This window comes from Choloepus didactylus, chromosome 1 (assembly GCF_015220235.1).
Source record: "Choloepus didactylus isolate mChoDid1 chromosome 1, mChoDid1.pri, whole genome shotgun sequence".
Taxonomy (NCBI): domain Eukaryota; kingdom Metazoa; phylum Chordata; class Mammalia; order Pilosa; family Megalonychidae; genus Choloepus; species Choloepus didactylus.
Window position 1 is genome coordinate 180,724,664 of NC_051307.1, and position 27,566 is coordinate 180,752,229.

General features: G+C 38.2%; 1 pseudogene; it reads right to left on the bottom strand.

The window, feature by feature from the left end:
- Positions 1–948: 948 nt before the first annotated feature.
- Positions 949–27,566, bottom strand: part of LOC119526497 — a 33,515-nt pseudogene continuing 6,897 nt past the window's right edge.

Here is a 27,566-nt window from a genome sequence, read left to right on the forward strand (position 1 = left end):
TCCACAGACATATTCTTGGGGGAGGGAGCTACAAGATTTCTATGAGAATTTTTTAATTTTGCATTTTAATTTTGATGCTACTCCAAAATAATACACACTCGTTCAGGATTACCTGGACAAGCTTGTATAAGAATATTGACACATGATTGCAGCATCTGCACTTGTGTCTCTGACACCTGTGGCACTGAGTGAAGACTAACAGTGCCTAACTTTTCCTGCAGAGTTTCTCAACTTGCGCCCTCAGACATTTCATGGAATTGTTGCATATTTTCCATGAGAACTCTTAAGTTGTCAAGGTTGAGAACACTGGCTCAGGGTAATGATTCTCAAAATAGGATAAGGTGGGGTGAAGATAGTGAAGGGAGATATGCATGTAGTTTGAAAAAGCACATTTAAGAAGCTATTGATTTCATAATGCAAACTCCAGAAAGTCAAGCTTAGGAAAATAATTTTGGCTGATGGATAGTACCAAAGACCAAATATAGATTCATCCTAAGAGGCTTGGAATAAACATGGTTGTTGTTGAGAAACACACTGGTTTAGAGGTAGAGGAGTGTTGGCACATGGGGAACAGTCAATAAGAAAAACATGTCCAAAAGAACATCTTTTGGATCAATGGAGGAATCCTAAACCAGAACTTATCATGGTCTTTTGGAACCCAAAAGGCCAGAAACCCATGAAGGTCCATCAATCTTTTCAGCCCCATGGTGTGGGGAAAGTTGGTCTACTTTTTAATACTGATCCAAAAGAAGAAGACAAGCTTTCCCCCCGCCTCTACTCTACTCCCCCTATTACTATTATTATTATTGATATTATTTTAATAAATGTATTTCAGTTGCTGTAACTGGATAAGACTGGCCCCAGATCCATCCACCAAGAAGTATTGTCTTCATTGGTGAGGCTGTCCAGTTCCCAAGAGAGACATTACTGGAGCCTGCTCTGCTGTAATTATTTTAGAGTTTCAATTTGCCGTAGCTGGGTCTCCAGTTCCCCACTCTTTTGCATACTTATTAGATCAGAGCTTCAACCTATACAGTCTTTTCTGATAAAGACCCAAGGTACCATTCTTTCCCCTTTGAGCTCTTGGAAATAATCCTGAATTGTGTTTGTGTCACTGGTGGTTGTGATATTGACAAATTCCAGAAGTCCTTGCTTGAAGGCATTTGACAGAGGCTCTCTTGGGTCTTTCTGCAGTAGGGGCAGGTGGGCTTTATGTACACAACCACCTTCCCAGGGTGGATTTTGCTGTTAACAAATTCCTGAGCCACACTTGCAAGCAGTTGTCTTCCCGGGAGGAATCCTCAATTGCAGATGTTGCTCTGGGTATAAAACCGGTTCCCAGTACTTTTGATCTAAGGAGGGATGGCCCTCCAAGAAGGGTTTCTTATTTTTCTTGAGACTTTCCTACTCCACTTTCTTACCTGACCCACAAATTTGAGAGATATTGGTGAGATATTGTAACATTTCCTCTAATACTGATTAAACTGTACTGCTTTCTTGGGAAGGGGAGTTGATGGCAAATTTTGAGATTTTCTTTTAGTTCAAATTAGACTGTTTATGGGACTTCTGGTCGACCAAGATGGTGGCGTAAGATGTTCCAGGATTCTGTTCCTCCTTGGAATCTTTGAACAACAAAAACTGGCAGAGTCATCTTTCTCAGAACTCTGTAAAACATTAAAGGATTGCAGTAACTTTGTGAGTGCCAAATCAAAAAAACACAACTTAAAAAACAATAGGAGAAGCTTGTGCTGCCTTTCTGGTCCACCTCCAACCCCTTTCCTGGCATGCTGTGACCTGGCTTGTGCCCCATTATGGATCGGGAAGGAACAGAGTAACCCTGTGCGCATGCTCGGATGCTCGCATGTATGCCTTTTCTGCATACCTGGGATAAAACCCACTTGATCATAGTGTATAATTCTTTTGATGGGCTGTTGAATTAGATTTCCAAATCTTTTGTTGAGGGTTTTTGCATCTATATTCATTAGAGAAATGGATCTGTAATTTTCTTTTTGTGTAATATCTTTATCTGATTTGGTATTAGGGTGATGTTGGCCTCGTAGAATGAGGTAGGTTATATTCCCTTCTCTTCAATTTTTTGGAAGAGTTTGAAGAGGATTGGTATTAAATCTTCTTGGAATGATTGGTAGAATTCTCCTGTGAAGCCATCTGTTCTTGGTCTTTTCTTTTTTGATGACAGAATTTGATCTCTTTACTTCTAGTTGGTTTGTTGACGTCTTCTATTTTTTCTAGAGTCAGTGTAGGTTGTTCTTGTGTTTCTAGGAATTTGTCCATTTCACTTAAGTTGTCTATTTTGTTGGCATACAGTTGATCATATCCTCTTATGATCTGTTTTATTTCTGTGGGGTCAGCAGTAATGTCCCCCCTCTCATTTCTGATTTTATTTATTTTTGTCTTTTCTCTTGTTCATTGTCAGTCCAGCTAACGGTTTGCCAATTTTATTAATCTTTTCAAAACACCAACTTTTGGTTTTGTTGATTCTTTCTATTGCTTTTCAATTTCAATTTCATTTATTTCTGCTCTAAACTTTTTTATTTTTTTCTTTGTGCTTGCTTTGGGTTTAGTTTGCTGTTCTTTTTCTAGTTCCTCCAGGTGTGCAGTTAGGTCTTTAAATTTAGCTCTTCTTTTTTAATGTAAGAATTTAGGGCTATAAATTTCCCTCTCGCCACTGCCTTCACTGCATCATGTATTTTCATATATTGTTTTCTCATTTTCATTCATCCTAAGATATGTACTGATTTCTCTTGCAATTTCTTCTTTGACCCACCAATTGTTTAAGAGTGTGTTGTTTAACTTCCATATATTTGTGGATTTTCCAGTTCTCTGCCTGTTATTGGTTTCCAGCTTCATCCCATTGTGGTCAGAAAATATGCTTTGTATGATTTCATTCATTCTAAATTTATTGAGGATTTTTTTGTGACCCAACATGTGTTCTATCCAGGAGAATGATCCATGAGTACTTGAAAAAAATGTACATCCTGCTGTTTTAGGGTACAATGTTCTGTACATATTTGCTGGTTAGTTCATTTATCATATTATTCCAATTCTGTTTCCTTATTGATTTTCTTTCTAGATGTTCTATCTATGTTGAGAGGGGTGCATTGAAGTCTCTAACTCATATTGTAGAGGTGTCTATTTCTCCCTTCAATTTTTTCATTATATGCCTCTGTGGTTAGGTGCATAAATATGATTGTTTTTTCTTCTTGGTATATTGCCCCTTTTATTAATATATAGTGTCCTTCTAGTGTTTTATAACAGCTTTTGACTTAAACTTATTTTGTCTGATATTAGCTACCCAGCTCTTTTTTGGTTACTATTTGTATGGAATAATTTTTTCCACCCCTTCATTTTCAACCTATTTGTATCTTTAGGTCTAATCTGAGTCTCTTGAAAACAACATATAGTTGGATCATGCTTTTTTTATCCATTCTGACAATCTGGGTCTTTTGATTGGGTAGTTTAATCCATTAACATTCAGTGTTATTCCTATAAAGGCAGTACTTACTTCCAGGTTTTTTATATCATATCTTTTTTACTCTGTCTCTTTTCCTTTATTGCAACTTCCTTTGCTGAATAGTTGATTTTTTTGTGATGTATCGGACTGATCCCTTTCTCATTTCTGTTTCTGTATATTTTTAAATACTTTCTTTGTGGTTACCCTGGGGTTTATATTGCACAACCTACATCTATAACCTACTCATTTGAAAAGATATCAACTTAGCTTCGATAGTATACACATTCTCTGAGTTTTCGTTTCTTCCAGCTACTCCAAAACAGTATCTTCTGCCTTTTCCTTTCAACCTGTAGAACTCTCTTTGGTAACTCTAGTAGGGCAGGTCTTTTGTTGAAAAACTCTGTTTCTGCTTATCTATGAATATTTAAAACTCTCCCTCATTTTTGAAGGACAGTTTTGCCAGATACAGAATTTTGGCTGGCAGTTTTTCTCTTTCATACCTTAAGTATATCATACTGCTGCATTCTTGCATTCATGGTTTCTGATGCGAAATTGGAATTTAGTCTTATTGAGGATCTCTTGTAATGTGATGAATTGCTTTTCTGCCACTGCTTTCAGGATTCTTTATCTTTGGCATTTGACATTCTGATTAGTATGTTTCTTAGAGCGGGTCTATAAGGATTTTTTCCTGATTGGAGTACATTGTGCTTCTTGGACATATATATTTGTGTTTCATAAGAGTTGGGAAGTTTTCAATAATTATTTCCTCAAATAGTCTTCCTGCCTCTTTTCCCTTCTCTTCTCCTGAGAAACCCATGACATGTCACTCATATCCCTGAGATACTGCTCAATTTTTTCTATTCTTTCCTCCACGTGTGCTTCTGACTGTATGATTTCAATTTCCCTGTCTTCTAGTTCACTGATTCTTCTACCTGTTCCAAACTGCTGTTGTGTTATACCACTAATGTTTTTTTTCTAATATATTTTCAATCTCTGCTGTGGTGCCTTTAATCTCCATAATTTTCTTTTTCTTTCTCTATGTTCAAATTCTTCTTTATGCTCACACATTGTCTTCTTAATATCCTTTATCTGTTTGTGCATATTTTCCTTCATCTCCTTGAATTGATTTAGGAGGTTTGTTTGAACTTCTTTGATTAGTTGTTCCAAATCCTGTGTCACCTCTGAAGTTTTAATTTGTTCCCTTGAATGAGCCTTATCTTCCTGTTTCTTAGTATGGCTTATAATTTTTTGATAATGTCTGTACATCTGATTATCTTTATTATTTAACTATCAGTGTCAGTTTCTACTTCTTGTTTAGGGTTTTATTGTTGATTGACTTTGTATTAAGGCTCTTCTTTGATGCTTGGTTCAACTTATTCTGGATCTTTGAAATTTCCCAAGTTTAACTGATAAGATTTTTTCTGCTCTTCTTCATCTGATTTTTGTCCTGGATATGTGGTATAATTTTTAATATTGCAATTTTTGTGTAATTGTTTCACCTTTGGGAGAAAGCTTTCTTTCCTCTGTTCCTTCTCTGTGAATCTTCATGTTCTGTTTATTTTTGTGCAGAGTTTTCTCCCCAGCATTATGATTTGGTTAAATTCATTCCCTCATTCTGTGCCTCATTTTCCTTACACTTTTCAGTTTTGGGACCCTCTATTTTACAACAGTACAATTTAAACCTCCTCTCCTCCTTTTTCTTTTCTCTCTATGAGGCATTTCTGCCTCTGGTTTCTTCCCAATTAGGGTATCTCACCTGGGGAGCCAAATAATGTCAACACAGAAAGATGGCTTACTCCAGAAAGGTCCATTTTGCATTTATGTAATCCACCTAAGAGTAAATGGACTGAGTGTGTGCACCACTTGGCAGCCACTTGTACTGCAGTTTCTCCCCTCACCCCCACTCCAGAGGCCCTTTGTATTCAGCACTCCTCAGGACTTGTGTTCTATCCTGGCTCTCTGTGGACTTGGGTCCCCTGTGCCTGGATATGTGTGGGGTTCTAACTCATTGCTGTGATTTCCTCTACAGTCTGTTTCCCTGGTTGGAGAGACTTGAGCCACTGTCTCTGGGGTAATTCCCAAACTGCATGGGACTGAGGGAGGGGAAAAGAAGAGGATGGCCTCGGACAGAAGTTTCCTACCTGATATTTTTTGCTTTCTTAGATTCAGCATTTGCAGAGACCTTCTCCAGTCTCTACCCACCTCCAGAGTTCTAAGCAAGTGGGATTTGTCCTTTTATTCACTGATATTTGGAGAGGTTTTTTCCAGGGATGTCTTACATCACCATGTTGATGATATCACTACTGCCTTTTTATTTTTTATTTTTAGGATTTCTTTATATATTCTGGTTATTAACCCTTATCAGATATGTGGTTTCTAAATATTTTCTCCCATTATTTTGGTTGTCTTTTTTACTTCCATGGGAAACTCCTTTGTTGCACAAAAGTTTTTAATTTTGATGAGGTACCACTTATTTATTTTTTTCTCTCGTTGATAGTGCTTTTGGTATTGTATACCAAAAGGTCTAAGAATCCATTGATGATACAAGGTCCTGAAGATGCTTCCCTGTGTTTTCTTCCAGGAGTTTTATAGTTTTGGTTCTTTTATTTGGGCTTTGATTAATTAATTTAATTTTGTATATGATGTGAGGTAGGGGTCTACCTTCATTCTTTTGCATATGGAGTGCTAGTTTCCCCAACACCATTTGTTGAAGAGACTGTTCTTTCCTAATTGAGTCCACATGGCACCCTTATCAAAAATCAATTGATGGGGAAAATGGCAGAGTAGGGAACTGCAGTACTCAATCCTCCTCCAAAAACAACTAGTGGACAGGCATAAACTATCTGAAACAACTGTTCTGGGGCTCTGGAGGCCAGGAGAACAATGTACAGCGTCCAAGGAAGAGCGGGAAGAAGAGACTGAAACACTGTGGTAAGGAACTGTGGGTACAGTGCTCAAGGGTGACTGCCAGTTCCCAGCCCCCACTCTCGAGACTAGACACCTTGGATCTGGTTCCTGGTTGGCTGCTGTGGATGGAGAGGGATGTGGATGCCATCTTCCCCAAGAATGGGGGTAGGAGTGGGAACGGCCAAGTACTGATCATGTCTTTTGATAGGCAAATTTGATAGGTGACTCTTGGGCCCAGCTTTGGACTATGTCTTAGCCTGACCGGGACAGGGACTGCTTGTCAATTGTTTCAACCCTGCTCCCAACAAAGGTGAAGGCAGTGAGAGTTCAAAGACATAGGGCCTCCTTAGGGCTGCAGGGAAAAGTTTGCTGAAGAGTACCATCTGCTGGTACTCCAAGAGAGGACTGCAGACCTGCAGGAACTGTCAGAAAGGCTTTGGGCATCTTTCTGACCCTCTCCCCAGGGCTCTTTGGAACTGCTCTGCATCCCCTTTGCAGGGCCATGGTCATGTTTTGGCTGGGAAATATTGATTTAGGAAAGTCCTCTTTGGGGTGACCCTCCTCCCAGAATTTGCCTTCTAGTCAAAAGCAGCTAGGCAATAAAAGGAGACTTAAAAAGAAGCGCTATAGAGGCAAAACAAAGACAGAACAGATCAGGATTCCCAAAGAAGGAACAGAGGAAAGGAAGCTCTCTCCTGGGGGTCAAACAATTGCATAAGTAGTGCAATCTTAAAAAATTTACCACATATACAGGGAAAGATGAGACAAAGAAGAGCTGAAAAAATCTAATCAGCTTAACAGGGCAGTTTAAAGGTCTAAAATAAGTTGAACCAAGTGTCAAAGAAGAGCCTTTACAGAAATTCAGTCAACAATAAAACCCTAGGCCAGAGAGGAACTGACCTTCATGATTAACTCATCAACATAACCAGATGCATTAGACACCATCAAAAAATTACAAGCCATAATAAGAAACAGGAAGATATGGCCCAGTCAAAGGTATAAGTTAAAACTTGAGAGGAGACACAGAATTTTAAGCAAATAAACAATGATGCTCAAACAAATCTCCCAAGTCAATTCAAATAGATAAAGGAAAGTATGGGTTAGAGAGATAAAGGATATTAAGAAGACACTGAGTGAGCAAAAAGAAGTTGAAAGTATGAAAAGAAACATAACAGAACTTTGGGAATGAAAGGTTAAATGGAAGAGATTAAAAATACATTGGAGGTATACAATACAGATTTGAACAGTTAGAAGAAAGAATCACTGAATTGGAAGATAAAACAACTGAAATCGCACAGACAGAAGAACAGGTAAAACAATGGAAAGCATTGATCAGGGTCTCAGGAATCTGAATGACCACACAAAGCATGCAAACATACATATCATGGATGTCCCAGAAGGTGAAGGGAAGGAAAAGGGGGCAGAAAGAATATTTGAGGAAAACATGGCTGAAAGTTTCCCAACTCTTATGAAAGACATAAATATACATGTCCAAGAAGCACAGTGTACTCCAAACAGAATAAATCCTAATAGACATACTTCAGGACACATACTAATCAGAATGAAAAATGTGAAAGATAAAGACCCCTGAAAACAGCAAGAGAATAGCTATTCATCACATACAAGGGAACTACAATAAGATTTACAATAACTGCAGTAGCTACAAAATATCACTAAAGAAATCAAAGAACACCTAAATAAATGAAAAGACTTTCCGTGTTCGTGGATTGGAAGACTATTCTAACCAAATTGATGTACAGATTCTATGCAATTCCAATCAAAATTCCTACAGCCTGCTTTGCAGAAATGGAAAAGTCAATTATCAAATTTATTTGGAAGGGTAAGGAGACCTGAAACAGCTTGAGAAAGATGAATGAAGTTGGAGGACTTACCTTCCTGACTATAAAACATATTACAAAGTTATAGTGGTCAAAACAGTATGGTAGTGGCACAAAGATGGCTATATTGAGCAATGGAATTGAATTCAAATTTCAGAAATAGGCCCCACAAATCTATGGCCAACTGAATTTCGACAAGACTGCCAAGTTCACTCAGTTGGGAAAGAATAGTCTCTTCAATAAATGGTTCTGAGAGAATTGGATATCCATATGCAAAAGAATAAAAGAGGACCCCTATCTAACACTAGATACAAAAATTATTCAAAATGGGTCAAAGACTTTAATATAAGAACCAGGACTATAAAACTCCTAGAAGAAAATGTGGGGAAGCATCTTCAGGGTTTTGGGTTAGGCAATGGTTTCTTAGACTTTATACCCAATGCCCAAGGAATGGAAGAAAAAAGGGAAAAATGGAAACTGCTCAAAATTAAAAACTTCTGAGCCTCAAAGGACTTTGTCAAAAAAGTGAAAAGGCAACCTACTCAATGGGAGAAAATATTTGGAAACCACGTATCCAATAAGGGTTAATGTCCAGAATATATAAAGATACCCTTCAACTCAACAATAAAAAGACAAACAACCCAATTATAAAATGGGCAAAAGACTTGAAGAGACATTTCTCCAAAGAGGATATACAAATGGCTAAAAAGCACATGAAAAGTTGCTCAACATCACTAGCTATTAGGGACATACCTAATTTCACACCTACTAGGATGGACATTATTAAGCAAACAGTAAACTACAAGTGTTGGAGAGGATGTGGAGAAATAGGAACACTCACTCATTGCTGGTGGGAATGTAACGTGGTACAGCTGCTGTGAAAGATAGTTTGGCAGTTCCTCAGGAAGCTAAGTATATTATGACCATATTACTCCACAATCCTACTACTAGGTATATGCCCAGAAGAATTAAAAGTAGGAACTCAAACAGATATGGTACACCTATGTTCATAATGGCATTATTCACAATTCCAAAATATGGAAGCAACCCAAGTGGATGAACAAACTATGGTATATACATGCAATGGAATATTATTTACCCATAAAAAGGAATGAAGTCCTGATGCATGAGAAATTATGGATGAACCTTGAGGACATTATGCTAAGTGAAATGAACCAGACACAAAAGGACAAATATTATGTGATATCACTGACAACCAATTATAATAAGCAAACTCATAGAGTTTGAATTTGGAATATAGGTTACCAGAGGATAGACTGGGGTTAGAGAATGGGGAGTTGATGCTTAATTTGTATGGAGTTTCTATTTAAGTTTATTTTAAAGATTTGGAAATTGATGGTGGTTGTTCTAGTTTGCTAATGCTGCGGAATTCAAAACACCAGAGATGGATTGCTTTTATAAAAAGGGGGTTTATTTGGCTACGCAGTTACAGTCTTAAGGCCATAAAGTGTCCAAGGTAACACATCAGTAGTCGGGTACCTTCACTGGAGGATGGCCAATGGTGTCTGGAAAACCTCTGTTAGCTGGGAAGGCACATGGCTGGTGTCTGCTCCAAATTCTGGTTTCAAAATGGCTTTCTCCCACGACATTCCTCTCTAGGCTGCAGTTCCTCAAAAATGTCATTCTTAGTTGCACTTGGGGTATTTGTCCTCTCTCAGCTTCTCTGGAGCAGGAGTCTGCTTTCAATGGCTGTCTCCAAACTGTCTCTTATCTGCAGCTTTTGTGCTTTCTTCAAAGTGTCCCTTTTGGTTGTAGCTCCTCTTCAAAACATCACTCACAACTGCACTGAGTTCCTCCTGTTATGGCAAGTCATTTATATGGCTCCACTGATCAACTTAAACCCACCCTGGATGGGTGGAGCAACACCTCCATGGAAATTATCCAATCAGAGTCATCACCCACAGCTGGGTGGGGTGCATTCCATAGAAGCACTCGAAGAATTACAATCTGATCAACCCTGATAACCTCTGCCCATACAAGATTACATCAAAGATAATGGCGTTTGGGGGACATAATACATTCAAACTGGCACAGTGGTGATAGTTGCATAATATTGTGAGTGTAATTAACAGCACTGAATTATACAGGTGAATGTAGTCAAGAGGGGAAAGTTTAGATTTATATGTTGCTAGAATAAAAATTAAAGATAAAACGATAGAACATAAGATTGTATAACACATTGAACCCAACTGTAGATGGTAGACTATAGTTAATGGTAAAATTTTAAGGATATTCTTTCATGAATTATAACAAATATATGACCCTGATACCAGGTGTTAATAATAGGGTTGTATATGGGAAAATAATGAGTGTATGAATATTACTTAGCTGTGAAAAGGAATGAAGTTCTGATACGTGCTACAATATGGGTGAACCTTTTAGACATTATGCTGATTGAAATAAGCCAGATGCAAAAGGACAAATATTGCATATTTCACTTATGTGAAATAATTAGAATATGGAAGTCCATAGAGTTAGAAAACTAGAATACAGGTTACCATGGGCCAGGGTGGGTATAGGGAATGCGGAATTAATACTTAATTTGTGCAGAGTTTCTGTTTAGGGTGATGGAGAAGTTTTGGTAATGGATGGTGGTGATGGTAGCACAACTCTGTGAATGTAATTAACAGCACTTAAAAGTATGTTTCAATGTGGTTAAAAGGGTAGATTTTAGGATGTCTATATGTTATCAGAATAAAAATTCTAAGGGACAACAGTGAACCGTGCAACACAAACAGTGAAGCCTAACATAAACTATGGAGTATAGTTAATAGTATAATTATAATAATATTGTTTCATCATTTGCAAGAAAGGTACCACACTAATGCAAAATGGTAATAATAGGGAAAACTGTGTGAAGGGAATATAGCGGAACTCTGTCCTTTTTGCGAGATTCATCTGTAAACCAAAAATTTTTCTGAAAGAAATGTAGATTATTATATGGCAGCTATGCCTGTTGTTTTATGATGGGAAATTGGGACCTTGTTATGATGGGAACCTGGTTTCAGTGGTGATGATGTGTTATTCACTGTTGATGTATTGATTATCATCACTGTTTTGGAGACTGATTCTGTAATCCTAATATTATAGCATGGCATACTCTAGTATACTTGGACATAGCTTTCTAAAAAGAAAAAGTGAAAGAGATAAATTCAATGCTCAGTCCAAAATTGTGTTGGGTCACCAAAAAAAGTGCCTTATTAAAAATGTTTCACATTTAGTTTTGAGAGTTAACTGATGTGACGATAATTTAAAGTTATAATTTATCTGAATGGATCCACATGCATAATGGCAATGAATGTGACATCATTCTAATGCATACTGGCATTATCTGATACATTTTAATTGTCTCTACTCCAATTATTTCAATCACTATTTAAGCTGGAAATAAGTTTCTGAAAACTGGATTGAATATTACACAATTCACCTTCTGAATAGCATAGAAGGAATAATAATTTTTGAGTCACCATTTTTGAGAGCTTTTTCATACTAGCCACCGTGTGATAGAACATTTTAGGTCAAGTTCGTGAAAGAAATTTGGTGTGTCCATAACTGAAATATGCCCACAGCTTTTCAAGAGTTTTGAACATCTCTATAATTCTATGAAAATATACATGGCAAATATTGTGAATGTCTTTAATGAACTAGAAATCTGTCTCTTTGAAGGGGGAAAATAAAATTTGAAAGCTTATCATATATTAAATATAGGAGGCCAAGTTCACTGTGATTTAATGAAAAACAAATTTAAATTGAGTGATTCTGAAGAACTTCAGAATATATAGGTCTGTGGAAGTTATCAAACAAAGCATTGTCTGAGAGCAATCTTGGTAGATAGGAGGGAAAACAGATAGATGTTGACAGTGAATGCTAGGTTTTGACAGTTAGTTTTACTAAAGCCATTTATTCTCAACAATTCCCAGCGGGCTTGATCACGCTTCTAATGATGCTTGTGAATCCATGTTTCAGAGCTACTCTAAATAAGAGAAAATCATTTCACACAGTGCTCCTTTTAACTCCTAAGCTTTAAGTGATATAATAATGGATTGATTCAGCCTCATTTAAAAAATTTTTTTGAAATGGATATTTTGATTGAAATATATCAGAGATTGTTTCAGGTTTTCTTAAGGTGTAGTTGTTTCTCATAGTTGTGTATCCTCAGTGCGATAGAGAGGAAATTTGAGATTGAATACAGGTACGCTGTCTGCATTCAATGAATATATTGCTGTAAAGCTTTATGTAAATCACATTTAAAAATCAATTGAATCATTTTAGATATATTAGAGGTATCTCTGTGTGAAAGAATCCATTTGGGAAAGACTTTATGGACTGATGTGTTGTCTCCTACTTTGTAGTATTTAAATATGGATTTTCTCAGACTTGTTTAAAATGTGCGTTGTAGTTAATCATTCTGATAGCCTAACTTGACTTAGTCACATGGTCATTGGACATTTTTGGAGAGGAAAGGATGTAAAAGGCAAAACTGAATGTGTAGTTAACAACTAAGAGCGGTAACTGAGTCCTACATATATATAATTCATTTTTGTTTGATTTTTATTTTATCAAAGTCATATTTACATAATTTAAAAAATTATACCATTCTATAGGGTTCACGTTGAATTTCAGTCATTCCCTTGACCTGCCTTTTCTCTCAGATCTGGTTCCCATTCCCTACAGTTATCCACTTCTAACTTTTAGGGCTTTTACTCCTGGCCTTTACCTCTGTATTTACAGATAACATACTTATACTGCTATTTCTTCATGCTTTTTTTCAGGTTTAGATGTTATCTGTTGACTTTCTCCTTTGGAAGATAAGGATTTAACTCTTCCCCTTACCCCAACTAACTCTGATTCCTTTTCCCCCTCCCCATTAGAGGAATATCATAATGTTTATAAGGATCAGTATTTAGTGTTCATATTATTTGACTATATAAATGTGACCAGTTACTGATTTCCAGTTTTCATCCAAGCCATGATGTAACAGAAGATAAAAAATTCCTAAGTTAAATAAATGGCCAAGAACCAGCTGCTCGGGTACGTGGGAGTGAGGGAGGTGCAGCGATATACCCAGAGCGTGGGGGGCAGAGGCTGTGTGGGTGTGTCCCGTGAACACGTGTGGGCCCTGGGAGGGAGGGCTGGCCTGGAGCCACGGTCACTCCTGCCCGAGAAGATGACTTGGGGTAGGGACTGGGGAGTGGTGTTGGTGATGTAGGCTGTAGGAATGGGGGGATCTATGTGGAGCCATGAAGATGGGCTGGGGTAGCTAACTACTTTTTTGATCTAAACTTTCAGCCAGTCTTCCTGGTCTCCACTCTATCTGTGTCCACTTTCGTGGGCATCTGTTGCCTCCAAATCCTGGGTCCTTTGAGGGTCTGCAGTACAAATCCTTTTAGTGAGGGGTTTCTCCCACTTCTGACACAGACATGCTTTCTCTGTCTGCTAATTTCATCAACTCTCCAACTTTTGAATTTGTGTTGTTATTTTATCCTCTTCTTCTACCTTTTTCCCCTAAAAAAAAATCTTTGCTGTTACGTCTTGTGTGGTATTGAGTCAAAGTGATGGTAATCACAAGTGTTCAATGTATGGAATCTCAAAATTTATTCCATCATAAATGTGCACAAAAGTAGTATGACCATAGGATAAAAAGGCAAATATTTATTTAACTATTTTGAGGAAACAGAAATATTTGAATATTTGTTCTTCTTTTCTGGAGGTTATATTTGCAGCTCTGATCTGACCTTGAAAGGATGGGCATAGTTAGCGGTTTCATCAAGAAGGTGAAAAGGCAAATGAGTGGGTAAACTAGCCCCTGACCAGCAGCCCCCTTGGAGTGGCACCACACACCTATTCTACTTACACAAATTCAGCCACACCAGTTTAGGAGAGAAAGAGCTTACAAAAAGATATCCTTTTGCCCTGAAGTGCCCCATGGGCCATCTCCCCCAACCCCAATAAAAAGTAAAATAATGATAATAATAAATATGAAGAAGAAGTAAAGGTATCAATTCTTGCCTTTTGTACTTTCAGGGGCCCAAGTCCTGGAACATTAAAGATGCATTAAGAGATTTTTCAAGGATTTCTTTGTCTACACATAATTTTTACCTTGAAATCTGTTTTTCAACCCTAATATTGTGTCATGTGAGAGTTTACTGTGATCTTTTTACTCCACTGTATAGAACCAACGTACTGAATATGTTCTTTCCCCTGTGGCAGTGTGGTATTGTTGGAAAAGTTGAGCCTTGTAATACATACCACCCTGGGTTCTTAGTAGTAGTTATGCTGTAGTAGACATGCTGCTTAACTTTCCTTAACCTTTGGTTTTCTTGCCTTCAGAGTGGTTTTAGTTATAGCTACCTAATAGGGTTAAGAGTTTATATTAGGCAATGTTCCAGGTTGCTAATGCTGCCAGAATGCAAAACACCAGAGCTGGATTGGCTTTTATAAAAGGGGTTTTATTTGGTTGCACAGTTACAGTCTTAAGTCCATCAAGTGTCCAAGGTAATGCATCAGCAATCGGGTACCTTCACTAGAGGATGGCCAGTGGTGTCCAGAAAACCTCTGTTAGCTGGGAAGGCACGTGGCTGGTGTCTGCTCCAAAGTTCTGGTTTCAGAATGGCTTTCTCCTAGGATGTTCCTCTCTAGGCTGCAGTTCCTCAAAAATGGCTCTCTTAGTTGCTCTTGGGGCATTTGTCCTCTCTTAGCTTCTCCGGAGCAAAAGTCTGCTTTCAAATGCCATCTCTGAAATGTCTCTGTAAGCTGAAGCTCCTATCTCAGCTCCTGTGCGTTCTTCAAAGCATCCCTCTTGGCTGTAGCAAGATCGCTCCTTCTGTCTGAGCTTATATAGTGTTCCAGTAAACTAATCAAGGCCCATGCTGAATGGGTGGGGCCACACCTTCATGAAATTATCCAATGAAAGATCTCACCCACAGTTGAGTGATCACATCTTCATGGAAATATCCAATCAAAAGTCTCCAACCCAATCAACACCAATATGTTTCCTTCCCATGCGAGACTACATCAAAGATAATGGCGTTTTGGGGGACATAATACATCCAAACCAGCACAGGCAATATTTTAAGCACCATGAATAGTGCTGTGTACACAGTACACACTGTGTACACAGTAGATACTACTGTGTACACAGTAGATACTAAAAAAATTAATTTCCTTACTGGACCTGCTGCTGAAAATTCACTTATTATCCTTCATGGATCAGGTATTTCATTATTTCCAGGATCTTGGTGTAGGGCAAAGAATAACAACTCACATTTATTTATTTATTTATTTTTTTAATCTTCATTTTATTGAGATATATTCGTATACCATGCAGTCATACAAAACAAATCGTACTTTCGATTGTTCACAGTACCATTACATAGTTGTACATTCATCACCCAAATCAATCCCTGACACCTTCATTAGCACACACACAAGAATAACAAGAATAATAATTAGAATGAAAAAGAGCAATTGAAGTAAAAAAGAACACTGGGTACCTTTGTCTGTTTGTTTCCTTCCCCTATTTTTCTACTCATCCATCCATAAACTAGACAAAGTTTATGGCTTTCCCAATCCCCTTGTCGACATTTATTGAACCCTAACTACTTGATATTGTTTTATTTTCTTTGCATATATTGACTTAATTTTCCAAAATGCCATGAGTTAGATACCATTGTCATGCCTATTTTATTGAGGAGGCTCTGAGAGGTTAAATAACTTACCCAAAGTCACATGCTGCTTAGTGGCAGAGCTGGGATTTGAACCCAGATTAATGGTTATATTTTTCCTACCTGATTTAGAAGAAAATATGAACTCTACTTTTTAGAAGACAAGATGAACTCTATGAAAAAATCATAGGAAAATTCTTCTATAAGGGAAGAAAGTGAAATATACATAGATTATATGTATTTTTTTGTTACAAATTGAAGAAACACAATTCAAAACTACCTTAGGCAAAAAGGAGGATTTATTGGATTTTAAAGAATGCTTGACTCAAAAACTGTAGGAAAGACACAAATTCACCTGGGCTCAGGAAGAGCTGGCACCAGGGAATTGAACCCCAACAGGAATTTCTTTCCATGTTTTGTTTATGCCTCTCTGTAAATGTTGACTCTAGCCTCTCATTGTAGATGGGCTTTCTATTCAGTGAAAAAACCATAGCTGCTGAGGACTCCCAAGTTTAACACTGGGAATTGACTTTCCTTCTTGGGTTCAATTTGAAAATTTTCAGGAAAGGACTTGGGTCATGGCTTCATTCTTGGAGCAATTAACTGTTCCCTAAGTCATGAAGAACCTGGCTTTTCCTAAGTCAAGCTTGTTGATTTGGGATTAGAGAGGGTGAGAGAAAGTAAATTAGTTGGGAATGATTTTGACTGCAAAGAACAAGATAGTGTTAACTGACAGTGGCTTAACCTAAAAATATATTTATTAGTTACTATTATAACAAAAAATCTGGAGTTAGGGTTAAACCATTAGTTCAGTGACATCATCCAAAACTTTGTAGCATTCTGTTTTTTCACTCTGTTCCCACTAATGCATTGAGTTTTCATATTCATGCTTGTCATGTCTTCATCACAAGATGGCTGTCAGAGGTCCAAATCATGTAAACATTCAAGGCAAGATGAGAAAATGGCTAACGAGATGATGTCTACCTTCAGCCTCTTTTATCTACTTATTTCAGAAGCCACAACAGGCTTCTTCTTATGACCCATCAACCAGAATGGAGCCATGTGAATGCTCTACCTGTGAGGGAGTCTGGAAAAGTGAGCAACTAGCCCAATAGCTTCTGAAATGGGAGGCAGTGACCAAGTAGGGGTTAGGAATGGCTATCAACAATGTTTGTCACAGTGTGTAAAAGGTTGGAGATACTTGTCAGTTGCCATGAGAATGGAGAAGGAAGGTATTAAGCAAACAGTTTCATAGATATCCACTATATAATACGTAAGTCATGAATTTAGACCTCAACAATTTTAAACTCTCTTCAAGAGAATAGACCTAGCCGATTACATGCTGTCTTGACTCCCAAATAGGACTTGGTCCTTTCTGTCTTCAGGGTCTGCTCATGTAACTTTTTCCCCAACTTTTTTTGTTGTTTTTTTTTTTTCCCTCTAGAGCTACCAGAACATTTAAAATTATTTTGAGGCCCACTTCAAAATCTGCTGAGCACCTGGTAGCATCTTTTTTCTTTGAATTCAGAGAACTTCTTGATTGCGCAACTCATAAACTATGTAATGTACTACCTGATGACCACTTATGTTGTGCCGTTTTGCCTTATAATTTAGCTTTTGACACTAAAGTGTTTGATTACCCTAATTAAATTGTAGATTAGAACAACCTTTCCTCTATTTCTTTATGGAGCCCACAGTGAAAAACATAAGGCATAGTAGGTACTCAATTACTATATGTTGGTTAATTCATTTTTTATAAATGTCCATTTAAAATCCTAATTTGTCCATGAAGAATAATTTGTTTTTTATTTATGGTATGCCTCTCAGGTGCTTTAAAAGAGAGAATGGGTTGGGTTGGGGGAGAAGATTCCTTTAGCGTAGAGTCCTTTTCCCTAGCTCAAACTTTGTTTTAGGGCTTCTATTTAAATGTCAGATTCCTCTTAAAAACCTCTGATGGCTCATCATTGCACAGGTAATAAATATATACTATTTCTTTTCCAACTCTCTTAGGCTTGTAATAAAGACAGAACAGTTGCTTTGCCTGTCCATTGTGCTATTTTGGTCCTATGTTTTAAGTATTTTCAGTAATGCCATAGGTTGTTGAATTTTACTTTCTCTGGAGTCAAGTGACTATTATGCATGTACAGAAAAAGAAAGGAAAGGATTTAATGTAAGCACTGCAGTTTTTCAAAACAAGTCAAGTTCTTTAGAAAAGAGTATGGCAAGGGCTCGTGAGGCTCTGTGTGAAAAGGCGAGATCCTAAAAATTGGTGAAGCCAGCTATAGGCTCCATGTTTGCTTAGTATTTAATGAATGAAAATTCTCTTTGTATTTGAGGATGACAGAATTTGAAATGGTCATATTTCAGCTTCACAGTGTTCTTGAGAGTGTGGCTGCATTTCTCGTATAATTTTCTCTTTTCTTCTTTGATGTCCAGCTGGTCTTATGAGACAAGAGTATGATTATGGAATTGGATTTGAAGAGCAGCACTAAATCATTCTCACTTGGTACTTGACCTTCATCCTAAACAGAATAGATTTCATGGGAGGAATCAGGTTGGGGAAGTTATAATTTAATTTTGCCATGGGTCAAGCAGAAAGGTTAAGTCCTTTGAGTTCTTCATTCTATCATATTGCTCGGTGATGTTTTTGAAAAAGCAATTTTAATACTAGAAACATTTCCTCTCTGGGCTATGTTTTTAATCTAATTACTTTAAAACAAAAGTCACTTTTAAATAAGTTTTTCCTTGCTAGTATTTCTTCCAATATCTTTTCGGAAATGGTCAATTTTTCTTTGTGAATTAAACTTAAAGAATGTACTGTTTCTATTTTGACATGGCAGGTGGCAGGTACTTAGGATTTCAAACATAGGGCTATGATATCTCTATCTGTTTAAATACTGGAATTTGGAAGATTGGAAATTGGATTTATTTGTTTCCTTCCTCCTCTGCACTTCAAAACAAAATGACAGATGATCACGTGGGGGATTATCTTTTCTTCGTAAGGTTTTACATAACCTCTTTTTGAACACTTCCACTGAGGAGGTCTCAGCATCTCTTTTTTGTAGTGTTTCCTCTGTTAAATTCCCTCTTTAGGAGGAAGTTCTCCAGTCTCGCTGGACCCAGATTTGCCATGTCCACAATGGGGCACTATTGTTTTTTCCCCTTGCAGAAGAAATTTTGTCTCTGGTAGGTGGACTCTAGCTGTTAATGAAGGATACTAGCCTCCAAAGAACTCGTTTTGGATATTTTCTTTATAGACATTCCTGTCCATATACCCTTGTCATTTATTTAATTAATTCGTATTATTTTAATCTTTTTCTAGGTATCATAAACAACTCTTGTCACTTTGCCTTTTTTTTACCTCCCATCTCCTGACATTTTCGAGATGGAGTGCTCCAAACTATACACAGCATTCTGAACGAGATTGGCTTGTAATTACCTCCTCCCTCCCTCTAAGCAACACCTTCCACGTGAATGTCAGTGTGGTGTTAACCTATAATTGCTATTTGTAGCTCTTTCTCCTGACTCTGGCCCCTGACTTTGCACTTACTCTGCAAGTTCATATTTAATCTGTTATCAGTCATTTTCTACCCACCCAACTCTTGTTTAAAACCGGTTCTGAGTGAACATTCTTTTACCTTTTGTGAACTGGTTTGGAATGTTCCAGTAGCTGCTTTTCTCAAATGTGACCTGATTTATTTGATGGCTAATCTCATTTTGGGGAGGATTGTAACCATGAATGTTATGTGCCCTTCCTATAAAACTGCAGGCTAGGTACTGGGCTGTTTGCCTTTGGGCATAGGGAATGTAATGGTTTGGACAAATTTGGAAGTGCTTAATAGCAAAATTTTATTAATTTTCTGAAATGCTTGGAATCACAAAAAGCCAGCAAGGCCTGAGCCAATTCCAGTATAGGACTTTCTTATAACAAAATAAATCATGAAATAGCTGTCTCTAGCATTTCTGTGACATGCAACTATAGCTACAGTATTTAAAAGGGACCAATGGAGGCAGTTATCAAAGGCACCGTTCTTTTGTCCAGGATCACACCATAGGTCCCCTGACCCAGATAAAACTGAGATGCTCATAAGAGCCTAGCAATCTCAACTTACCACATAGTAACTCAGTTTTTGAGGGCAGGGACTTGATTCTCTGCTCTTTTCCCTGTGGCACCTGGCACAATGCTTTGCACCTGGTAGACATTCATTAAAAATAAATTGTGAAATAAAATGTTGAGCTTAAAGATTGAGTGGGCAATCCATGCACCACAATACATACCTTGCAGAGCACATGAGGCAGTTTAGTTCACGGCATGATTGGGACTAGAAGCCAAGCTCTCTACTCTCATACTGACAGTGATTTCACTACATATCAATACTATCGATGGCCCCAGCCCCACCTTTAGACACAGAGGCTTCCCTTAGTTTTCTGCAGAGAGGACAGTCTAGCTTGCAAAGCCTGAAACATCAGACACTGATCTCATTATGGCCTCTCATCCCACATCTCAAGCTATGCAGTGTCTCAAATCCATCTCAAAGAAGTAAGCTATTCCAAAAATTTTATAGAGTTTCCCCCTCCTGTCTTTTCTCTTCTCTTGACTTGTGCCACCATAACAACACACCTCCCTTAGGAGGCAATTGGAGCCATTATCAGGAAAGTCTTGATAATGTCTTGATTTGGACATTTTCACAGCCTCAGAAGTGTAAGTTCGTAAGCTAAAAAATTCCCATTGTAAAAACCAGTGCGTAGAGGCGGGGCAAGGTGGTGGCATAGGGAGGTGTGGAATTTAGTTATTCCTCTAGTAAACAGCTAGGAACAACTAGTCAATAGTCTGGAACAACTGCTTGGGGGACATCCATGACCAGACACACATTGTACAGCAGTCTGAAATGGGTGAAAGGGCTGAGACCACAGCATAGAACTGTAAGTAAAGCCCCCCAAGTGGCAGAGGTGGGTGCTCCTCCCCCACTGGCATGAAAGGCTGAGTTGGAGCACTCCCCTGTGGGAAAAAGAAGCAGCCTCTACTAGGAGCAAGGGAAGGTAGCTCAACGAAACTCCAATCATGGTTTTAATTAACAAATTTGGACTACTGAATACAAGGTAGGGTACAGATAAACCTGGAGCAAGCAGAAAAGGAACCATGAGGTCTCTCTCCACAGAGAAAAAGCAGGGCTAATGGAAAAAAAAGTAAAAGCAGAGCCTTTTGGAGTCAGTTGAGCTCAGAATACTGGAAAAGGGCTGTGCCCCAAGGAAAGGGGCACATAGAACTGGGTACCAACTCCAGCTCTTGACTTGCAAAACTGGGGGTGGGGTGGGGCTGGGGACTGACTCTGAAGAGGGAATTTCTTTTTTTCTTTTTCTTTTTTTGGTCTTTCTCTTTTGTTAAACTATTGTAAGTAGCACATTAGAGAAAGCCTCAGGCATTTTCAGTTGTTAGTGCTGACCCAGGCAAGGGTGGATTTAAGATAGGTCTGAGAGACAAAGTAAAGGGTCAAGTGAAGGAGGTAATTCCCTAAAGGCTGTATCTTCCATAAGCAAAGGGGGGCAGGGCCTAGCTAAAGTGGTGGCCCTCCTTCAGAGATTTCAGATCCCAGAGGCTGTAACAAAAACAGAAACAGTTTAAGCTTGGCTTCATCTAAACTATGCCCCTGGCAGGGACAGGGTCTGCTGAGAATTAAAGACACCACTCTTCTTTCTGCTATGGGGAGTTCTGGGCTGACATCACCATCTGCTGGGAAGGATAGGAAAAGCACAGAGACTAGAGGCCTCACAGGAAAGTCTGAGAAACTTCTGGTCTCATCCTCAGGAAACTTGATACTGATTACACCCTCTTCCTGAGACCTACCCCTGTCTGGTCTGAGAAAATCTGTTTGGGGTTGATTTCTATCTGTGTAGATGTTCCTCAAATAATAGTAATAACAACAACAACAACAACAACAACAACAGGAGCTGAAATATTCTGATCAAACAGAAGTTATGCTAGAGGTATAGAATAAGATGAACTGAATGCAAAAGAACAGGTAGAGAACAAAGCCAACCAGCAAGAAAACCTTAGGTGAAAGAGTAAAGATGACCTCTAGAATAAACTAATCAAGGAAATCAGATGCCTAGACTCCAAAACAAAAAAATTACAAGTCTCACTAGGAAAAATGAAGATATGACCCAGTAAAAGGAACAAGCTAACACTTCAAACAAGATACAGGAGTTGAAACAACTAATTAAAGATGTTCAAACAAACATGCTAAATCAATTCAAAATCAAATCAACAAGTTGAGGGAAGATGTGGCAAAAGTGATGAAGGATATAAAGAAGATGTTGGGTGAACATAAGGAAGAACTTGAAAGTTTTGAAAAAAACAATTGGCAGAACTTATGGGAGTGAAACGCACAATAGAAGAGATGAAGAACACAATGGGGACTTACAACAGCAGATTTGAAAAGGCAGAAGAAAGGATTAGTGAACTAGAGGATAGAACATCTGAAATACTACACACAAAAGAACAGATAGACAAAAGAATGGAAAAATATGAGCAGGGTCTCAGGGAATTGAATGACAACATGAAGTGCACAAATATACTTGTCATGGGTGTCCCAGAAGGATAAGGGAAGGGAAAGGGGGCAGAAAGAATAATGGAGGAAATTATCACTGAAAATTTCCCATCTTATGAAAGGCATAAAATTACAGCTCCAAGAAGGGCAGCATTCTCCAAACAGATCATATCCAAATACACCTACTCCAAGGCACTTACTAGTTAGATTGTCAAATTTCAAAGACAGACAGAATTCTGAAAGCAGCAAGAGAAAAGCGATCCATCACATATATGGGAAGCTCTATAAGACTGTGCTTATTTCTTAGCAGAAACCATGGAGGTGAGAAGGCAGTGGTATTATTTATTTAAGATACTGAAAGAGAAAAACTGCCAACCAAGAATTCTATATCCAGCAAAACTGTTCTTCAAAAATGAGGGCAAGTTTAAAATATTTTCAGACAAAGAAACACTGAGAGAGTTTGTGAACAAGAGACCTGATCGACAAGAAATAGTAAAGGGAGCACTACAGGCAGTTAGGAAAAGACAGGAGAGAGAGGTTTGGAGAAGACAGTAGAAATGAAGACTATCAGTAAGGGTAAAAACAGAGAGAAAAAATAAAAATAAAATAAGATAGAACATATAAAATCTGAAAGACAAAACAGTAGATGGTAGCACACACACTGAACAAAGCTGAGTGTGAATAGGGTTGGAAGAGGAAGGCTAGGGGTATATATGGCACTAGAAGGAAAGATAGAAGATAAGAACTGGGACTGTATAATTTAGTGAAACCTAGAGTGGACAATGATGGCGATTAAATGTACAAATATAAGAATGTTTTTACATGAAGGAGAACAAATGAATGTCAACATAGTAAGGTGTTAAAAATGGGATATTGTATGGAAAAGATAATCACTGCAAATTAGAGTCTATGGTTAACAGTAACATTTGTAATATATTTCCATGAAATGTAACAAAGGTAATATACAAAACTAAATGTCAATAAGAGTGGGATGTAAGGGAGGAGTATGGTATTTTTTGTGTTATTGTTTCTCCTTTTTATTTTATTTATTTTTTATTTTTCTTCTTTTTTTCCCCCCTCTTCTTCTTTCTTTGTGGGAGAAACAGAAATATCCTCATATACATTGTGGTGGTGAATGCATAACTATATGATTATACCAGGAACTGTTGATTATTTACTAAGGATGGATTGTTGGTTGTGTCAGTAAAGCTGAAAAACAAACAGAAAGATACAAGTGCTGGGGAAAATGTGGTGAGAGGGATGTAGCTATTCAGTGTTGGTGGGGAAGTAGAATGGTGCAGCCCATCTGGAGGGCAGTTTGGTCGTTCCACAGGAGGCCAAGTATAGGGTTGCCATATGATCCTGCAACCCCCTTAACAGACAAAATACTTGGAAGAACTGAAAACAGGAATACAAATGGACATTTGCACACTGATATTTATGGTGGCAGTATTCACAATTTGCAATGGATGGAGGTGGCCTAAGGGTACATCAACTAATGAACAGAAGGGCAAACTGTGGAGTATGCATACAGTGGAATTTTGAGCAGCTGCAAGAAGGAATGAAGTTGTGAAGCATGCAACTAGATGAATAAAACTTGAGGACAGTAAGTTGAGTGAAATAAGCCAGAAATGAAAAGACAAATATTCTAACAATATTATAATGCCTCACTATGGATTAAATATAATGTGAAAACTCTGAGAATTGAATTTGAGAGCATAGATAATCAGGAGAAGGCTTATGGAAAAGATTCCTAGAATGTAAATTCTTAGCAGCCATTTCTGTTCCTGAATTGTTACATTTTTTTTTTCCTAAATTCTCAGTTGCTGGGTTCTTTGTGCCTCTTCCCTGGAACTTTGGGTATCTGTGTGACACCTGAGACTCAGAGTTAGAGTTTAGCAGCTGTGAAAGTCAGTAGTATCCCATATAGCAACTGTTAAAGAAGCTGAAAAGATCAGACTTCAGTTAGTGATATGAACAAAGCTGATCTGATTAGGACTAGGGAAAATCAGACTAAAGGGTAAAGGACAATATTGACAGTGTCTTAAAACTTCAACTTCTATGTGAGACCAAAGGAAGAGATATTTATGTGGTGCAAAATTTATATTTTCTGTATTTGAATACTATAATTACCTGGAGCCTTGAATAGAGAGTGAGGTATTGTTGGTTTTTACAGGTTAGTGTGATGCCCTGAAACATCCCAGAGTAATTTGATTAGAGAATAAAAAAAGTATTTGCACAGCCCCTTTGAGGGGTTGGGGGAAAAAGTGGAAATGTTAAACTTCCCCATCCAGGGAATTCCTGATATTTTTGCAAGCATTGGGGACTACTAATTTAACAGGCCAAGCCCTCAGTTTTGGGGCTTGCCCTTATGAAACTTATTCCTGCAAAGGAGAAGCTAGGCCTACTTATAATTATGCCTGAGTCACCCCCAGAGAACCTCTTTTGTTGCTCAGATGTGGCCTCTCTGTCTAAGCCAACTTGGCAGGTAGACTTGCTGCCTTCCCCACTATGTGGGACATGACTCCCAGGGGTGTAGATCTCCCTGGTGACATGGGGCATGACTCCCGGGGATGAGATGAGCCTGGCCCTGGCATCATGGGGAAGAGAAATGAAACAATGGAGTTTTAGTGGCTGAGAGATTTCAAATAGAGTTGAGAGGTCATTCTGGAGGTTGTTCTTATGCATTATATAGATATCCCTTTGTAGTTTTTAGTTTATTGGAATAGTTAGAAGGCAAGACCTGAAACTATTAAACGGTAATCCAGTAGCCTTAATTCTTGCAGGTTGTTGTATAACTATATAGCTTACATGGTGTGATTGTATAATTGTGGAAACTTTGTGACTGATACTCCCTTTATCCAGTGTATGGACAGATGAGTAAGAAAACAAAGACAAAATAAATACATAAATAATAGAGGTGGTAAGGGATATGGGATGTTTTGGGTGTTCTTTTTAATTTTTATTCTCATTTTTTGGAGTAATGAAAATGTTCAAAAATTGTGGTGATGAATGCACAACTATATGATGATACTGTGAACCACTGATTGTACACTTTGGATTATTATCTGGTATGTGAATATATCTGAATAAAATTGCATTAAAAAAAACAACAACAATGGATTTCGTGGTATCTGCTTTGAGCAAACTAGAACACCTCCCTAGATCTAACATTCCATAATACACCAGACCCAAAGTGAAATGACAGGAGATCCATTATATAGCAAATTGGGGTTAGTTTGCATTAGGAGAAAAGCGGAGACAGATGCCACTGGATATTAGAGGAGATTTCAGAACAGGAAATGTTGGAGGTGACTGTGTAAAAGGCCCGTGTGTACAGCAGCTCACCACAGTTCCCAGTCAGGGTTTGTTCCTTTAGCTCCTGGGCCTCTATAGGTATTTGGGTTCATGACTTTGATTTAGGATATACACTGTGCTGAAGAAATACTGAGTGTTTAGAAACCTGCGGGAATAGGAGCCAAGGGATGTTTGCTCCTTTATCTGCAATCTGGACTAATTGATCCAATCCCTTCTGCTTTTCCCTCACTCTTAAGCCTGACTTCAGTGTCTTCCACTAGAGTTAGTGGTACCACCTGTGTTGAGTGTGTCTCAGTATTCAAATGACGTAGGACTAAATGTTCCATAGAGCAAAATGCAGTGGCTGGCATTTTATTGTGCATATTATATAATACATATTGCATATATAGGTCTATATAAGTGCATATATAGGCATAGTGTATTTGTGTCTGAGTGTTTGTGTATCTCTTTCTTAAATAAGCAGTAAAAGTACAAGCCAAAACTTGAAGCCATGCTTTTTAAATTCAGATGGGATCTGGAAAAGAGAACTTAAAGACACTAAGGAACAAATCCCCCTTATTAGTTGGTATCTCTGTGGTCGTAATGTTTTCTGTTAGTAAGATGCTCAAGACTTAAAAGTTAGTATTCCCTGCTTCCTTTGTATCCTGTTCCATGACTTAACAGGTTTTCTTTTTGTAGTTAAACCTACATTAGTTATACTGGACTGGAGAAGATTTAAGTTGGTGATGTGGTTTGGGGTCATTGGTAATACATGGTAATTGAATCAATGCCATAGGAATGGTGGACCTCTCCCCTCCACTCCTCCTCCTCTGGAGGGAAGGAGTGACAGGGTGGGCCTGGGAGAGGATTGTCACACATCCCTGTGAGCAGCCACAAGTGATGCACAGAAAAGGGACCCATAAAGAGCCTAAGAAGTGCATGCTGCGGAGTGGGAACAAAGCAAAGACACTGTTTTAAGAGTTAACTGTACCAAAGTGTGAAGAGGGCTGAGAAGGCTCAGCCCCAAAAGAGACCTTTGAATTTAGCAGAGATTTTGAGTGAGAGGGCCAGGGACCTCTGAAATTAGCACAACAAAACACAAGGAATGAAACCGTAAGGAAAACAGGCTGAAAAAGCATAGGAGGGAAGGGTTTGAGCCGTGCTCAATGCCTGGCACTGCATTTCCAATATCTGCAGAGAGGTTGTTTTTGTTCTTCTGCATGGTGGTTCAATGAAGTCAGAGAAATCTCTCTCACGTTAGAGAGCTCTCTTTTGATGTAGCCCACTTCTGGGGGATATCCGTTTCCGAGAGGAGACTGTTTTGTTCAGTTGAAAATCAGCCTCCAGAAAACTCATATGGGAATTCTGAGGAGAAGGGAAAAGCTTCTAGGGAGATGTTTTGAAATCCTTTGAGCTGCACATAATCAGTGCGAACTTTATATGTATATTGACTGTACATTAAGAACACTTTAAGTAGTAAAGACCTCAAAGGCACTAGTCCATTATGAGAACAAACTGCAATTTAAAGCAAAATTTTCCCAGAGAAAAGAATCAGAATGCAGAGGAACAAAGATGCCAGAGGTTGGGGCTTTTTTCCCCTGTTCATTTGGGAGAAAATGTGCTTTTGATTGATATCTACCAAAGGCTGTGTTCAGCATAGTGTATTTTTGGTGCTTAATGAATCTTCGGAATAGTAATTTAAAACATTTGGGGTGGTGCCTCCAGGCACTTTTTCCAATACCTCTTTTATTCTTTCCAATATCTGGAACATGAAGACTGAAAATGAAAATAATTGCACTCGCTTTCTTTGCGCCCTTTC